General features: G+C 35.9%; 1 protein-coding gene across 4 annotated transcripts in view; it reads right to left on the bottom strand.

Moving 5' to 3' along the window:
- The window catches only part of OXR1 (oxidation resistance 1), a 441,773-nt gene that overhangs the window by 322,959 nt on the left and 100,416 nt on the right, over positions 1-18,398 (bottom strand). The gene's annotated exons all lie outside the window — the stretch shown is intronic.

Genomic DNA, 18,398 nt, shown 5'->3' with positions numbered 1-18,398 from the left:
ACCTGGTCCAAAGTACTGTGCACCCTCTGGCCTTGCCTCGTGTCACCCCACTCTCTTCCCTCACTTCTTATTGTTTTTGAAGACATCAGCACTTTCCCAACACAGGAAGTTTTCCCACATGCAGCTTTCAGCGTTGTGTCCCTTTCATAGAGAAATCCTCTCCTGTACACTCAGTCAGGTCAAATTTCCCTACAAATCATTCTCATCTCATAAGATACTTTTCCTTCTTAACACTCACCTCAAATATAATTAAAAGTTTATTTATGTAATTAATTGTATAAGGGCAAAAACACTGTAAGACATATGCTGCTATAATCTCAGCATCTAAGATAGTATCTGATACCTGGTAGATGCTCAATAGTGACTTATTAAATGAATAAATGAATGAATAACCATTTCTGAACAAATGAATCCTTTCTGGAACATACATATAATCATTTAATCATTTCTGGAGGACCACAGATACAATAAAATTGACAAATACTGAGAAGCGTAGAATTTAGTACAAAATAAAGTTATTAGTAATGATTGCCCTTTTCTCCGAGACACTGATGGTAAAGTTGGGTTTTGTTCACATTCCATTCCTCTTCTTTTGCTCATACCAACCACTCACCCATATCATGCTTTTATATTTTTTGAGCCATATCCCATATCAGCTTATCTACATCTTAGGTTTTCAAGTCAGACTTGGACAACCTCTTTGCTATGTCTCTAAACACTTGCATCCCCTCTTGGCTCAGCACTGGTTTGCAGGAATTACCCTGGAATTAATTCAGTGTTATAAGAGGCCAAGGCTCCTTCTGAAAGTGCAGAGTTCTTTTAGAAAGAAGGTTCTGGGTTGATTTCATACTAATGAATTGATTTACTGAATAAAGAGTCACATCTTTCTTCTAAGGATGTCACTAATAGCCAACATCTACCATTATTGCAAATAAAAAGATATTTAATATATTATCATTGGATTTGATTAGAAAAACAAGAAAGTAACAGGATTTTTAACTTTCAAGCTAAATCAACTTCATTTAGTTCTCTCTTCCTTGATAAATTCTCTTCATTGACAAATGGAATTCTGAAACTAGAAAGATGCTTACAGAGAATCAAAACTATTATTCAATCTACAAGGAAAAAATGGTATTTATTACTCCTTTCCCTCCTAGAAATAAATGAGGCCAAGTGCAAACTCAAACTCAAAACTTTTTCAGCCATCTAGACCTTAGATTGTTACAGAAATAAAAGGAAATTATATCTTCATTGTCAGTTTTTGGATTGCATTTTATTGGCAGTTTTTTAAAAGTTCATACTTGTATGTGTGGGTACTATCTCCTATAGGCATTAAAAACAATCAATCCCAATAAATCAAAGAAGAAACTCTAAATCCTTCAGTTTGTTCTTTAGTGGGAGGAGACCTTGCCACATACTCTCCAAGGTAAAACATTTTCACGATGACTCTCTAAGAAAGGACCAAGATTAAGAAGTATACATAAAAAAATCATCTAATTCACAAAACTCATTTTAAAGAGCATATGTAGTTGTTTCGTATATTTCAAGAAAAGAAAGTCAAATGAATTCTAATTCTTTTTCTATCGTAAAGCCTTTCATACAATATAGCTGTATCAACCTGCTATATATAGCTAGTGAGTGAATCACAAATATTCTTAAATATTCTATAGAAGTGAATTAATTTCCATAAATGTAATCCCTCTGAGCTTTACTTAAAGTTACTCTAAGTGTTTCAAGTTCTGTGTTCATTACTTTCACAATTTCATTGGCTTTATGTATCGAGTACATTTCAAAGTCTACTATTTCTTAAGGAAGATAAAACTTAATTTCTTTGGAAAGAAACCATTTTCTCAATTTTAACGATTCCTTCCCAGGCCAAATAACCATCTTCTAAGAATTAGATAGTTATAGACAAGGAAAAATAGCTATACCAAAAAAATAGATTTTTGTTGTTTAATAGTAAAATAATCTTTTTCTTTTATCTGACAAAAGCCCAATATGCTTCTAATTTCTCTGCTTTTGCACAATTGACCTCCAGAAGTGATTCTGGAGAAGCTAATTATCATGGGGGAAAGTAATACATGGTAATTTCCCCCTCTGTGTGTAGTAACAGTATAATATTATTGAATGCATGAGGCGTACTAGGCACTGGAGTGAAAAGCTCAAGGGTTTCACAGTCCAGGGAAGGAAATAAACCTATTACACAATTAAATACCATTGCAGTGACAGAAGCTTTTCCTAGAGAACCTCTTGGCTAAATCTCTCTCAAAAGGCCAACTTCCCCTCCTGCTCTCCCTATCTACTTCCACCAACACCTCACCATAGAATAAATGGTCATTTATTTCCTCTGGGAAGCTAATAGGATTGTCTTATTCTAACTGCTATTGTTTTCAATGAAGTCATACTAACACCTGCATGCACTTTACCTAGAGAGAAGCAAAAATTGAAGAATATATAAAGTTAATTTGCTGGAATAAAGTTGCCACCAGTGAGATAACACTTTGCTCTGATCAGAACCCCATATCCTACTTTGGAACAGAGAAGATAAAGGAATGGAACAATCCCCTACCCACTCCCCTTAAAGCAGTGAGTAAAACCCCATGTGTCCAAAATCTTTCAAAAATAGGGACCTGGAACAGGAACAGGAGGAGAAAGAAGAGGAAGTGGGGGAGGAAGAAGAAGAGAAGACTCACCAACAAAGAACTGACACCAATGTGAATCATACGTGGATATGGCTAAATACAAAATAAAAAATTGAAAGAGCAATGAAAGAAAACCTATATCTCTTAACGTCCTAAAATGTCCATCTTATTGCTTATTTTAAGAGAACTAAAAGGAAGTCTATCCCAGAGAGAAGAACCACCTCTGGTACTGGCAAGCACCTAAGACAATGCTGTAATTCAGGGTTTCCCAAGAGCAGGGCTATTGATATTTTGGCCAGATAACTCTTTGTTGTGGAGGGGCCGTCCTGTGCATTGCAGGGTGTTTAGCAGCATCACTGGTCTCCACCCACTAAATATGAGTAGCAACCTCAAGTCATGTCAATCAAAAATGTCTGCAACATTTGCCATATGTCCCTTGAGAGGTAAAACCATTCCTTGGTTGAGAACCACGGCTGTAATTGATGTGTTACAATCATGGATGGTGGGGACACGGTCAATGGTACCTGGGGACATTAGTGAAAGTTTCCCAAGCAATTTGATGCTTTAGTTGAGTTTTCAGGGTAAGCAAGAATTTGTTCAGAAGGCCAAAATAAACCCTTTGCCCATGAGTAAATTTAATTGAAGACCTGAAAACTGGAAACATTCAGGGCCAGTACTAGCCATTCCTGGGCCAATCAATTCTCCAAACTGTACAAGAACATTGCTTTGCCATGCTTTCCCTTCTCCACCATAACATATTTTGGACACTCTGCACTGCTGAAAGACAGTATAACATAATAAATAATGGTACTGACTCAATCACTAGCTACGTGATCTTGGGGAGTTACATAACTTTTGGGAGTTTCAGCACCCACATCTATAAAGGGAAGGTGTTCAACTAGTGTTTGACCTCCAGGGGCCCTTCAATTAAATTCTTTGATAAATCTTTCTTGCTTTTTATAGTAGTCTCTCTGCTCATTAAAATGGATACCCTTCATGTTATATTGATTTGCAGTGGGCACTAATCAAATAACAGTTCTAATAATCTGGGTAATGAAAACCAATTAGAAATGCATCTTCACGTTTCATGACCCTCTGGGGAAAATATTCAGATTCAAAGGAGAACTCGTTCATCCTTAAGACAAATCCCAGCATTACTGCACTGACAGTGAATTAAACTGCTCAGGACTACATCAGTTTCAAAGAATTACAACCTCGTCATGTCACAGATGTACACATGTATCATATTAATATTCTTCAAAAACCCTGAATGTTTCCACAAAGAGGGAGAGGGGAGAGTTGAGTTCAATACAAAAACCATATTCTTTTTTTAAAACAGACTTTTTTTAGAGCAGTTGCAGGTTCACAGCAAAACTGACTGCAAAGTACACAAAGTTCCCATATACTCCCTGACCCCACAAATGTACAACCTCTCCCACTATCAACATGCCTCACCAAAGTGGTACATTTGTTACAACTGATGAACCTACACTGACACATCATTATTACCCAAAGTCCATAGTTTACATTAGGGTTCACTCTGGAGTTGTACATTCTATGGATTTTGACAAAAATATAATGACATCCATCCACCATTAATAGAATCATACAGAATAATTTCACTGCCCTAAAAATCCTCTGTGCTCTGTCTATTCATCCCTCCCTTCTCCCTCACCCCTAGCAACCATTGATTTTTTTTTTTATTGTCTCCAATAGTTTTGTCTCTTCCAGAATTTCACAGTGAGAACCATACAATATGCAGCCATTTCAGACTGGCTTTTTTCACTTAGTGATTTGCATTTAAGTTTCCTCCATGACTTTCCACGACTTGATAACTTTTATTTTTTAGCACTGAATATTATTCCATTGGCTGGATGTATATCATTGCTCATCTGTTCATCTACTGAAGACATCATTTTGGTTGCTTCCAAGCTTTGGCAATTATGAATAAAGCTGCTACAAACATCCGTGTGCAGGTTTTGTATGAACACAGTCAGATACTTTTTAAAATGTGGATTTATGTAGTTGAACAAGCAAGCAGAAATGGGTATCACATCCTATATTCTTGACTCAAAAATAAGTCAACTTCTGTTAAGTAAACTTCTAATTTACATGTTTCTGAAAAAACTCTGCAGTTATGTTAGAGAACCAGAAATAACAGCTATTCTTGGGGTAACAATTAAAGACTGTTTTCCAGGTACTCACACAAGTGCAAAAACAACAGTAAGACAAGCAGTCCCTAAGACAAGATCAGCTCAATGTAAGATATAGAGAGAAGGATTCCAAGTATGTTCTTCCAACCACGCAAACTGTAAATGTTTACTAGTTCCTTAGGAGGAATGAGAGATACACTTCAGAATACTTTGAATGTTTTTCAGAGTTCACTGAATATGAATATATAGGATAGAGTTTTAATACCATATTTACTATGTAGTCTTCTGTTCTGTGAAATAACTCCTTTGGTGTATCAGTTAGCTACTACTGTATAACAAACCACCTGAAAGGTAGTGGCTAAAAACAACTACTTATTTAACTCATGATTCTTTGGGTAAATAATTTTGGCTGGACTCATCTGGATGGTTTTTTTTCCCTTCAACTGGCCTCCTTCATTGTCTGCCATCAGGTGCAGCTTGGCATTGCTGATGTCTTTTGTACTCTCTCACATCTCTGTGACTACGCCTGGGACAACTGAACCATATTCTCTCATCCTCCAGCAGGTTAGAATATAATTGTTCACATGATGTCTGGGGTTCCAAGAGAGTTGAAGCACGCAAGGACTCTTGCAGGCTAAGCTCTGAACTTGCACAGTATCACTTCTGCTGGGTTCTGTTGGCTGAAGCAAGTCACAGACCTACTCAGATTCAAGGGAAGAGGAAACGAACTTCACTTCTTATGGGAAAAGCTGAAAAGTCACTTTGTGAAGGGCATGGATGTATGAAGAAGTGAAGAATTATGCCATTTTTTGCAATCTGCTACATCTGGGTTATTAGATTAGCAAGACAACATTGTGATTTAAATTCTGAGCCCTGGTAATCAGCCACCGAAGCTCAAAACCCTGCTTTGTCATTCACTAGCTGAGCAGTAATGACATCTTTAACCCAAAATCACCTTATTTGTAAAATAGGGATAATAATGGTAACTACCTGATAGTGTTATTATGAGTGTAAGAGTACTGCCCAGCACACAGGATGCATTCAGCGATGGCCTTCCACTGTTACTATTCTATTATCACTATCTATTATCGGGGAGCTTTACCTCACTGTAAGAAACGCAATTATTGCCCAGTATTCATCTTTAAGTCATTTCTTTAAGTCACATTTCTGAGTATATAGAAAGATCATGGAGCTATTTTCGCTTAGCATTTATTTTTATGCTAGTGAATAAATTTTTTTTCCATCTTTATTGACAAGAACAGAAGCAATCATCAAAATTCTCATTTACTAAATAGTTTCAAGTAATACAATTTTTAAATGCTTAGCTTTCCATCTGTCCTTAACTTTTCACTTTCTTAAATTTACTATTCACCAGGGTACATGGTAACACATTGAAATTTTTGAGTAGCAGCTACTAAGCCATGTAAATTAAATTATCAAGTAAAGGATCATTTAATCTTCCAAAACACACACCTACTTGTATCGATCTGTCATAAATTCATGCAGCAGGATCATGACACCTTTGAGCATGCGTTATTTACATATCAAAATGAGGTATTCTGTCTCTCAGTGTGATTCATAGTGGAACATTTTTATGGAGATGTTTTATTACAGATGTTTCCTTTTGTAATGCAACAAATTTAAAAATCTGTGCATTTTCCTAATCCAAATTGGATGTTATAACTCAGTATTTCACTCACTCAAGTAATCTGCCAATTCTGGCTATAAAAACACAAGACCAATTTATGTTCATTATAAAAAGGTTTTAAAAATCATAGTGAATATTCTACTACTCTTGGAAAAGGAAGAAACGGATTTGAAAGGAATACTTTTGTTAATGTTAGAAATAATGGGATTCTTTCAGGCCAAAAATATTCATGCTATGTCATCCTCTTTTGAGGGTATTTCTAAGAAGGCTGCCATAAAACCAGAAGAATAAAACCCAGAGTTGAAACAGACAGCTTTGCTATACATATATGTGCCGAGACCAGCTCGGCGACTTGAGGTGAGTGACAGGGGCCGCAAGCTTGAAGAAAACACAGACACAGACTGAAGAGAAAAGTGGGACCAGGGGACTCAAGACCTCTCCGATCAAGAGCCCTGCTGACTCATCCCACCTTGCTTTTATTGAGCTCTGCCGCTGACATTCTCCGGTTACACCCATAAACAATCAAAGGCCTCACATGACTGAGGCAATTATCTTTGTTTGCTTCCTGGGTCCGAGTTGAGCAGGTGTGGATTTGAGCTGGGCCTGGAGAGCAAAACAGCCCTGGGGGCAGGAGACCTCCCTCAGATATTAGGGGTCTGTGCCCCACCCCTGTTGGCCCCTCTGCGACTGTGCCTGTCTTAGGTTGTTCCTCCCTTGAGGAATATTACCCGTTTCTGGCTAACCAGCCATCCTTCAGGGCCAAACAGGGTGATATTAGTCTCCACGCCCCGCACCCTCAGCTCCTCCACTGCTCAAGCAGGACATTCTGAATCCCATCGCTCGGCCCACATACTTTAACATTTTCAAGGTTTCAGAAAGGCTCCTGAATGTCTTCCCACATATATGGAAAGTGCTTTTATTCAATATGAACATGATTTCCAGTTGTTCATATGACATTTCTTTTATTTACAAGAAGAAGATTTGGCATTTCATAGAAAGTACTTGTGAGTATCTACTAGGCACACTTTGGTGGGGACACAAAGGAAAAGTAGTATTCCTGACTTAGGAATGTTGGAGTATGATTGAGAATATCAAGAGTGTGGACATTAATGATGTAAGAATATATACAGAGAATAGACATTCAAATGATCATTAAAATAGTGTAAGATAGGCAACTGCTAAAAGATAGAGTTTTTTTTTAAAAATCAGAATAGTTGGAAAGCTAATAATCAAGAATTTAGTCTGAAAATAAAAGTGAGTCTTGGAAGGGCAAAACACAGATTATGAGAAAAACTAAAGTAAGTGAGGGAAGTTGACAAAAACAGAGCTGAATGAAGACAACTCATATCATTGCTTTATATAACTGCCTGGTGATAGGTTTTCTTAACCAGACACAAGGAGACTTGAAATAAGGAAAAATACACTGAGATTGTCTACAGAACCCTATTTTACTGCAGAGGCAGCAAAGCACAGGAGTTAAGAGGTTGCAATCTGGAATCGGACTGCCTGGATCCAAACCTGATTCTGCCACTCAGGAGCCAGGTGACCTTGGGCAACTTACTTGGCTTTGTGCCCCACCTTCCTCACTTGCAAGACAAGGAAAATAACAGCACCTGCTTATATGTCGGATTGTGCCACGTCAACTTGGTTAAGGTAGGAATTACATTTCCCAGAACCTTTCCTCTGTACATTTCTGGGTTAATCTTATCAAAAGAAAACTTGCAGGAGATGTGCAGAGTGGAAATGGAGCAGTGATCATTTAACCTCTGAATGGCATTGTGGTCAGATGTGACGATACACAGATGCAGAGATACCCAGAGATACCCAGTGGTTTCCAGCTTGTCCTGACTTTCCCTCACTTCCCCCGTTCTGTGGTTCTTCCTTACCTGTCACACTGCTGACCAAAAGCAGGCTCAAGGCTGCCAGCAGGCACTTGACTAAGGACCCACAAGGCAGAAGTTACAGAGACCACAGCTTCTCTCTGTGAGCTCCCCTTCATGTTTCATTTCAGCGTCTAGATGTACCTGGCTTCTCAGATTGAGAGGCATGTGACTTCTCTGATCCTCCAATTTCCTCTTCTGGACCTTCATGTCCCCAGCACCTCCCACAATTGTATAAGATCTAATTCTTTTAATAAACGCTTTATGCCATAATACTTATTGTGACTGATCTCCTGAACAAATGTTTACTCTTTCACATAGAGCTATGTAAGGATTATATGAGTTAATATGTGTAAAATGCTTGAAATAGTTTCTGGCATATAGTAAATACTTGTGAGTATTGGTTAAATAAAATAATCTCTAAGAAACTAGTATTAGGCAATGGAGGAAGAAATTTTAAGTCTGGGAAGGAGAAGGATGACAAAATGCAATACTCTCTATGACAAATACCATTTGGGGCAACAAGGACATAGGAATTCTGACACGTCATGATATGGTAAGTGATACAGAAATGAAATAATCAGGTAAGAACTTCTTACAGAATAATAACAGCTAACACCTACTGAGTGCCTTCTGTGTGCAGGTACCATTCTAGGTCTTTTGAATAGATTATTTCATGTAATCTTCACAAACGCCCTGTGAAATACGCACTCTTCTCTATTTCATAGAGGAGGTTAGAGAATACTATAATGCGATGTAAATAGTAAACTATATGTAAAGGAAATTAACTCCCATGCCTGCAATTATCACTGTTGGAAAGTGGGTCTAAAATTGTTCTTTCCCCCTAGTTTCTGTCTTAACAAAGTCCGTTACAATTTGTACTGGGGCCTGACAATCTCATGTCTTACTGGAGATTCTGAGAGGTTCTGTTCTGAGGAACACCATTGTTACCGCTTGTTGTTCACATTTCCTGGGCAAAGAAGCTGTAAGTGACATGAAAAAGTAACATTTTGACATAGTGGAAAAATTCTGTGGTTTTGGTAATTAGAAAAATCTACACGTGATCCATGATTTTGTGCCCTCCGGTGTGATTTTGAGCTAAGGCCTTAGCCTAATTTGCCTCCAAAGTAAAATGGGAATAATACCAGCCTAAAAGAACTTTCATAAAGATTTATGAAGTAACACAATAATATCTGGACAATGTTTGGCATATTATTAGCTATTTAGTAAATGGCTGACCAATATTATCATTTATTCTCTAGATCTCAAGGTCTAAGAAATAAAAAATAAACAAAAAGAAAATTTAAAATTCTATGAATTTGTTCTTGTTAAAAATAATACCAGTGTTCTATGATTCCTATACATAAGAATTGTTGATTTCCTAATAACTCTTGAAATAAGTTAATGTAGAGGTAGTGAATTTTATTTGAAATGTAATAATATGAAAAATAGGCACTTCACTTATAGGGGATCATATTAGGGATAATATGCACTTTCCAGCATATTGAAAGAAAACAAACGCATGACATGCCAGGTCAGGAGACATGTTTAACCAGAGAAATTTTAGCATAACTGAAAATCCCAACAATGCACACATTAGAAAAAAGAACAGAAAATTAAATAATGAAGGTTCTGTTTATATTTCCACTTCAAAGTTAGGTGTATACTTAATATAAGAAAACTACTCAGACTTTTAATCATAAATGCTTATAAGTTAATGGAAATGTATTGCAATTTACCTCTTATTTCACAGCACGGCAACACTCAAACTTTCCTAAACTACATATAATCAAAATAGATATGTCCTACCTAGGATAGAGAAAATTATACCTAACTGAAAGAATTATAAAAAGGATCATGATTCATTAATTTTTATTATTCCTCTCTCTATATTAGACAGGGATTTGGCAATTACCCACTCATATCACTATATATATTGTTTCACTATTTAGTATTTCATGGCTACATTATGTAAAGCGCTGTATATACATTTACTCCTAAGAAGAAATGGTATTATTTATTTCATTTTTATTCATTTAAATTGGGTTATTTACTTTTCTTTCCTTTTTCCTGAATCCAATGAAATACTAGGAAAAGAAGAAAAACAAGGCTTCTAATCACAGTCTGTCTAGTACAAGCCTTCATAAAGGCTTCTTTCGGGATATTGAAATGGTATTTTAAATAATGTTCTTTAATTATTCACATCTATGGGTATAGCACTGTTTTCTGAATTATGAATTTAAAAAAAAATGATATACTGGATGAGGTAGATAGCATCAGATTACAAAGCTCAAGATGAGCTATAATAACCCATTTTCATTCCAATTGTTCCCATCCAGGTAAACAGCTGAGAGCCTTGATGAAATAACGATGATAAAATGCTAGGATTGCTATTTTCACAGCTGTATTACTGAATACAATAGAAACTATGGAGCTAGAGTATTTTATATCTGCCAAGCCCTCTTTACTATCTTTATTCACTTAATCTCCACACAAACAGAATGAGTGCACTGACATAATTATAAAATTACTATATCCATGTCAGAGATGGGGAAACTGACTCAGGATTATTTAGGAGGCTTAAAAATCTAATTGGTAGTTGCTTCCACTTAAACTTCAAAACATTTTAGTATTTTCAACATTTTAGTATTTTCAAGTGAACTTTGGGGCATCAAAATCATTATGTTAGGTGCAAATAAATAAAGACAATGGAGACAAAAATTAAAGATTCAGTGTTCCAATTTGGATGAGCCTATTTAGTGGCAGCGGGGAGGAGGATTAAACTGAAATTTTAGAGAAAATGAGAAAAAAATTCCCACATGTACAAGGAATATGTTTTAGAGAACATTAAGAACTAGTAAAGCTAGGATGTATCAACAGAGAAAAGAAGCTATATTAATACCCATATATCTATATTATAACTCAATAACAACAATAACAAAATCAATTTTAAAAAGGCAGAGGAATCAAATAGACATTTTCTCAAAAAAGACATCCAAATAGCCAACAGGTACATGAAAAGGTACTCAACATCACTAATCAGTCAGGGAAATGCAGATCAAAACCACAATATCATTTCAGACCTGTGAGAATGGCAATCATTTAAGAAGATAAGAGAGAAGTGTTGGTGAGAATGTGGAGAAAAGGGAACCCTTGTGCCCGGCGGATGGTATGGTAAGCTGGTTCAGATGATACGGGGAACAGTTTGGAGGTTCCTCAAAAATTTTTAAGTAGAACTACCATACAATCCACCGATTCATTATCCAAAGGAAATGAAAACCGGTTACTGAGGAGACATATGCACCTTCTTACTTATTTATAACTTATTTCTCTGATAATGATAAATCTGGCTCCAGTTATGTACAATTTACATATATATACACATATGAAGTAATTTCAGAATTGCTACCTGGTACTCCTGGGAGAAACAAATTTACCAATTAGAATACAATGTTCATGTACAATTCTTTTTTGTCTCCAGCTTGACAGTTTCCAGTCAAAACAGTGTTTTCTAGTTATTTAGGTAAACTAATTTTTCTCCACTACAATTACTAAGGTTTTGTCATACATTTGCAACAAAGCTAGATTTACTTTTCAGTCTGCATTCTACGTCCTGGGATCCCCCAACACTGCAGTTGATCTCTTTAAAAAAATGTATTTATATACACTGAAGTTCACGTTTGTGATATACATTTTTATGGATTGTGATAAATGCATGGTGTCCTATATCTGTCCCAGAATTACAATACAGAACAGTTCATCACCCTAAGAATTCCCTTGTGGACCCCCATTTTATTCAACCACTGTCCCCTGCTCAAAATTCAGATAACCACTGATCTGCTCTCCATCCCTATACCTTTTCTAGAGTGTCAAAACAAATGGAACCATGCAATATGTAGCTTCAGTCTTCAGTCTTCTTTTTCAGCTTCTTCACTTAACAAAATATAGTTATAATTTATCCATAGTGTTGCTTCTATCAATAGTTCCTTCCTTTTTTTTTTACTGCTGAAGAGTATTCCATTGTATGGCTATATGACATTGGCTTATCTGTTAACCAGGGGAAGGATATTCAAGTTGTTTCCAATTTTCAGTGATTATGAATAAAGTTATTATAAAAATCCTCATATGGATGTTTGTGCGGATATTGGTTTTAACTTCTCTTAAGTAATTATCTAGGAGTGGGATTGTTGGATCATATAAAGTGTATGATTAATTTTGTAAGAAACTGTTTTCTTTTACTTTATTTTGTTTTACTTTTTATTTTTGCCATTCTAAAAGGTATGTAGCAGTAAACATATCCTTTTAAAATGTCCTCTAATTTTAAACATTTCATCTTTCAAAGCGAGCAACTTGTCATGATTTGTGGGTGGCTGTGTGTCAACTGCTTATAAATATGTCCTTTCCACCCACAACTCTTAGAATAAAATATTGTGTCTCAAAATGCCCTGTCACTGGTTATTTAATCATCTAATGGATAGTAAATCTTTAGAATAATTATGGTCTGCTTTTTTAGGTAGAGATTCCATTAAAAATGATTTTCTACTATTTTCCTAAAATATATGTTCTATTACTTTCTTAAAATATATTTTAAATTGAAATAGGTAATATTCTCTAAAGAATATGAAAGTATTACTTTTTCTCTGGCCAACAATTTACTCTGTTTCTGATAGTATACAATATATAGGAATATGAAATCCTAATGATAACTATATATTATACAGTTATATCAAATACTTAGTATAATTTGGTAGTAAAAACATATATATGAAGATAATTATAGAATTCTGTATGATATAGAATATGTATATAAAATTTACTAGAATAGTTACATTTTCAAAGCTTCTATATTTCTAAGCTATGGGGTACTTTTTAATGATTACAATTCTAAAATACAGCCATTTTTAATCCACCCTATATTATATATTTCCTTACTCATGAACACCTTCAAAAAGAGAGAAGGTAGAATAATGAAGAATCCAGATTATTGTTATTGTAACATTTAAGTGTGTAGAGATTTTCAAAGATTTAGACATAATACGGTTTTTTTCTATATACTGTTTTACTAAGACTGCTTAAAATAGATCATATCATATGTGATTTGTACTTTTACTCATTATACAAGAGTAGTTTGAATGAAAAATTTAAAACATTGCTATAAACTGGTGGCTAGGTTATACTGTTAACTGTGTTGTGGGATTATCCAAGCCCAAGTATGCTAGAACAAGCTAAATAATGAATAACTATCTGAAGCAGCTTATGATATGCAAAGATGGTAGTATCTGTTTATCATTAGGATGTTTGTTTTGAATTACTTCTCTAGTTGTGGGACTTGATAAGCTAATGTTCATCCATAGTGTTTCTAATGTTTTTATCATACATTTGTGAGATCAGCTAGTGTTACAGATACAGACTGTAGCAGTGAAAAAATATGGGGTAATCAACTCACTGTATAAGAGGACACAAACAGAAACCACATGGAAGTTGTGACTCAGAAAGGAAAATAATGTCCAAGTTAAGTGGAGAAGGAGGAAAGGGGAGGAAACAGTGGCAGGTCCTCCAGCACCCTTAGGTAGGATGTGGTTCTAAAGGAACCTGGGTAAATTGTTTTGAAACTGGGCACAGCAAGAACACCTTCCCTCTTTAGGGTCAATGTTACTTGAGCTGACACCTCTATTGGGTGATAACCCTACCCTGTGATGAAATATTAAGCCATATTTATCCTTTCCAGGAAATTACTCCCCTATTGGCCCCTGTCTTCTGTAACACAAACTAGTTAAGAGTAATTGTTAGGTTATAAGAAGATTTTAAATGTTCTCATCTTTCTTGGTTAAAGAATATGCAGTGCTCTCTGTTAGCAATTTTTTAAAATGATGATACACCAATAACACCATCACTGCATATTATAAGTTATGTGTTTTTCACATTTTGGCACTACCTTACCACGTTAATTATGACCTTGCTTCTGCTGTAATTCACCTGGAGAAAGCCTTCCTCTCTTCACCAGCCCAGCTCATTTTCTACCTTCTACAACTGCCTGCTAGATAGCTGTGCAAGAAGTCCTCTGTAAAGCTGGGGAAATTCCTTCTCATTCATTACTGGGACTAGACATCTGTCGGTTATTCAAAAGTCTTGAGATCTCACTTGGCAAAAGCGCATGCTGAGGGCCCACTGACATCTATGAGTGATGCCCTCGGGTTAGTGGCCGTTGCCCTTGGTTCTTGTCAAGGTCCTTCAGTTCTGCTGCTTGTGTGTCATGCCTGGGGTAAGGAATGTTTTGGTGAGGCTGGCAGTCCTTTGGGGCACCATGTAGCCATTCCTGCTGATGCCTCCCTACCTCTGGGACAGAGCAAAGGAAGAGTGTAAAGGTGCCCTTATCCTCAATCTTTGATCGCTATTTCTGGATTATAGATTTGCAGGTGACATTTTCCTTCTCGAACATTTTCTATATTTAAAATTTTTCTCTTTTGTAAACGTATCGCTTCAGCCATTGGAAATAAATCAGTATTTGGAAAAATACTAAAAAGAAACAAAACAATCAGGGATTAAAATGTGTGTGTGTGTGTGTTGTTTTTTTTTTTTTAATTCTGAGTTTGCAGATATCAAAAGAATGCACAAATGTATTTCTAACTCATAGGAAATCAGACTATGGTAAAGAACATTTGTTGTGGTATATGAAAAACTAAAGTGATGCAAACTTGAAATCTCATTTTAAATAGAGCACATGTTTTTTCTGTGTTACATCTCAGTATTCATTACTCAAAAGAAATTTTAAAGAAGGAACACATTTTCCCTCATGACTCAAGTCTTGGTCATGGAACACTGGCATCATTTTAATCAAAATAGTTTATTATTTATTTATACTACCATACGCATAACACCATCTACATAAACTCTCGTTAATGTGTGCCCTAAATTTCACTTTAAATATTAACCTTGGAAGAATGAGATACAGAGTAAAATGTTAAAATATGTTTTCCATCAAATATTTGCATCTTTTAAAAACTTTTATTATGGAAATGTCAAATATATACAAGAGTAGGGTAATAATGTAATTAACTTATGATTCAACAATTTTCAACTCATCACACATCCTCTAATTATCAACTCATGGCCAATCCTGTTTTATCTATACCCCCATTCACCTTCCTCAATTCCAATTATTTTGAAGCAAATCTCAGACTTTATAACATTTAAATTTCTATATAGTTTTCAAAGGCAAACCCAACAAGCAATTAACAGCAAACATAAGCAAAATGTTACCTTCAGTCTAATAACACTGATTTACAAAAAACAGTCATAGGTGCAAACTTGGTAGTCTCCTATACAGAATACTTTTAGGGGCTCCAAAAGGTCAAATGACCACAAAATAGATTCTTTAGTCCTACCTACTGCCTGCTAGTTATAGTTACTTGGAGGCATCCCCTAGTATCAAGGCATTCTCTCTAAATGTCTCTTGACAAAATACACATCGGTTATGTGGAAGGAGAAGTGTATGAGGCAGCCCATTAATTGACCAGTTTTTGAGCTATACAGATGATGAGTACCCTCAATGGGATAAAGTAAAAATGAGAAATAACCAGCATGAGGCAGAGATAAAAGGGAATATTTTAGGGTCTCTAAGGAGGAGGAAACAAAAGAAGTAAAGGGTACCAGTAGGAAAATCAGACATACCAAAAATCATCTTTGTTAATCTTACAATTTTGTCCATGTTCCTCTTGATTTCTGGTCAACAGAGAAGAGAACAATCAAGAAGAATATGAATGGGTCATTCTCAAGTGGAGCTACTAAATCTGGACTTTGAAGAGGCCAGTCATAGAAATTTCTATAATCATTCACTTAAAACCAAACTGTATTGGAGAGTTTAGTGTGTGATTCTATTTGGACAGTCAATACATACTGACTTATAGAAGATGTAGGTCTTCTGGAATAGAAAGTAAAAGCAATTTTATTACTACGAGGGTGAGTCAAAAATTATCCGCACTCCAGTTATATTAAAACTTTTATTGGCTGCACTGTTTTATCAGCACTTTCCGTTCAAGGCTACTGTCTCCCCAGTCACTGCTGTGCAGGTGTCAACGTGTTACATCAGTTCATTTGTAACTGCAGTGCAAGCAAAAAAAGGATGCTCCACTTGTGATTTGCATGAAAGAAGAGGGTGTGCACGTCCACACACTTCTGCCCACATTGTCAAAACTCTGCAAAAACTTCCTTTTGAGGTGTTAAAGCATCCTCCCTATAGTCCTGATCTTGCTCCATCGGACTTTCACCTGTTTGGTCCCCTGAAAGCAGCCCTACAAGGAAGAAGATTCACTTCTGATGAAGAAGTGAAGACAGCGGTGCATTCGTGGCTCACAGTTCAGCCTAAAACATTTTTTAATGAGGGAATATGAAAGCTTGTTGACAGATGGACAAAGTGTATTGAAAAGCAAGGGGATTATGTCGAAAAATGATGTATTTGTCCTTTCTAAAAGTTAATTAAATTCTACAGCCAGAGTGCTGATAATTTTTGACTCACCCTTGTATTATCATTAGCAAATTAACCATTTGTTTTTCAATAGGTAAACTTCTCTGCTGAATTATTATGCACATAATGCTATGATAAAAAATTTCTTCAGCAGAGAAACATAAATGAACAGTATGTGCAATGGTTATGGACTACACAACTGGAGCCAGAATGCCTGGGTATAAAGACCTACTCTTGGACTTGAGGACACGGGGTTGGGGTGGGGGGTGAAAGGGAAGCTGGGACGGAGTGAGAGAGTAGCAAGAAAAAAAAAAAAAAAAGGCCTGCCCTGACACTAAGTTGCCATGTGACCTTGGAAAACCTGCTTAACCTTTCTGTATCTCAGTACCTTCATGTATAAGATGGGGGATAATAACAGTTCCTGTCTCTTAGGGCTGTTATGAGGGATTAACTGGATTAATATACGGAAAATGTTATATCCCATGATGCCTAGTGCCTAGAACTGGCACAAAACAGACACTGATTAATATTTCTTGAATAAATAAATATGTAAGATTTTATTTATCTTATTACAGGGAAAATTTTAAACATGAATGTATATTACTAAGACATTAAAGAATAAACAGGCTAAACCACCCTGCTGAAGTAAAAGTTACAATTAACTGAAAATCATGCAGGAAAAAATGACAAATTCTGTGAGTGCTCCTTATATTCATGGTGGATAAGTTTAAAAACCAAGAGCAAATGAAGCTGATCTATATCCAAAGGCAGTGATGCCTCATAGATTTGTCCTTCTACTTAATATCTGAAGGAACATATCATCAAACAGTATCAGTTTTATGGAGGTTGAACTTTTACTTTACAGGAGATAAAAATCAATTTTGATATCAGGTCTATCAGAGAAAATAACTGGGAATGGGAATTAACTAGCCTCCCACAAGCTTTCTAAGCATATGGATCATTTAATGAATGACTCAAAAATAATTAAAAATATCAATTAGAAACTTATTTAGGCTCTACAGACATAGGCATCCCAGGATTGTTAGGTAGGTAATATTTAGTGAATTAACTAACTTGCTTTCTTATGAGAAAACACAGCCAAACATGGAGATGCTTCACAATGGCATTATATGGGATGTTTCACGGAATCTAACTTTTCAAAAAACCTAAATTTACCCCTTTTACATAGTGTTAAAAGATTTTCATGATCATTTCCCCCAAAATGATACTAATTCTGCCTTGCTTTCTGGCATCTATCAGGCACTGTTTGATTAAATTTTATGTTGGATAATTTAACCTTTTCATAATGACTCAGGATCATCATTACCAAAATTCATTATTGCTCTGTGCTGTATATAGGAAAGCTCTCAGGATTTTTTGAGGTTTGGAAAGCTGTTTGTGTTACTAAAGGCTTCGGATTGCTATCATTTCTTATTAAAAGGGTGGGAGAAAAGAGGGGATCTACAGTGAACACTCACTTCACCACTGGACTCTGATTTTAGATCGAGGCCATTAAATAGTCATTCTCTTCCCCCAGGAGCTGTGTATGGACTCTAAAAGCTAGTTCTTAGACACCTGAGCTTCAAGGCTACCCCAGGAAGAAATTCTGAA

This window comes from Hippopotamus amphibius, chromosome 5, assembly GCF_030028045.1.
Source record: "Hippopotamus amphibius kiboko isolate mHipAmp2 chromosome 5, mHipAmp2.hap2, whole genome shotgun sequence".
Lineage (NCBI taxonomy): Eukaryota > Metazoa > Chordata > Mammalia > Artiodactyla > Hippopotamidae > Hippopotamus > Hippopotamus amphibius.
The sequence above is the reverse complement of the archived record's forward strand: the minus strand, read 5'-3'. Positions and strand labels throughout refer to the sequence as shown.